This window comes from Aptenodytes patagonicus, chromosome 11, assembly GCF_965638725.1.
Source record: "Aptenodytes patagonicus chromosome 11, bAptPat1.pri.cur, whole genome shotgun sequence".
Taxonomy (NCBI): Eukaryota; Metazoa; Chordata; class Aves; order Sphenisciformes; family Spheniscidae; genus Aptenodytes; species Aptenodytes patagonicus.
This window is the reverse complement of record NC_134959.1, coordinates 23,082,700-23,083,296: the sequence shown is the minus strand read 5'-3', so window position 1 is coordinate 23,083,296 and position 597 is coordinate 23,082,700.

Genomic DNA, 597 nt, shown 5'->3' with positions numbered 1-597 from the left:
GCTCTGCTGTCAGTTATTTAATACCCTACTCTGGTTACTGTTGTCATTGTCACTGTTTTCCCTTCATCCTTAATTGACCTTGGTGAGCAGCAGGCATCTGAAGGTGATGAAGAAAAAGTAATGTATCGGAGGAGGCGGCAGGACCACTGGCAGCGAAGATTTGTCAGGTGTTCAGTCTTGCAGGTGAAGCAGCTGAGATCTTTCGGATGGTGATCTGTTTGAAGATGGGTCAGACAGGGTCACCAGGACATCATGAAGTTTAATTTTTGCGTTATAAAGGGATTTTTCCACTCTAAACTTCAGGCAAGTAAGCAGTTATTTCTTGGTATTTTAAAAGCAGTTAGAGACTCCCTTACTACTTTTGTCATTACCAGGTGTTGAATTGGCAGCTGACAACCCCAGTGGTCTTGCTTCTGTCTCTCCATCTTTCATGTCACGCGTGCTATCCTTGTGTATTTAGGTTGTGTGCATTTCAGAAGTGCCTGCACACATTCCTCTCTATCCCATTGTTTCTTAGGGGAAAAACTGAATTGCGAACAGTTGCACTTTCAGGATCGCATCCTCAGCAGGTAATGGGATATGCCTGGAACTGTAGTT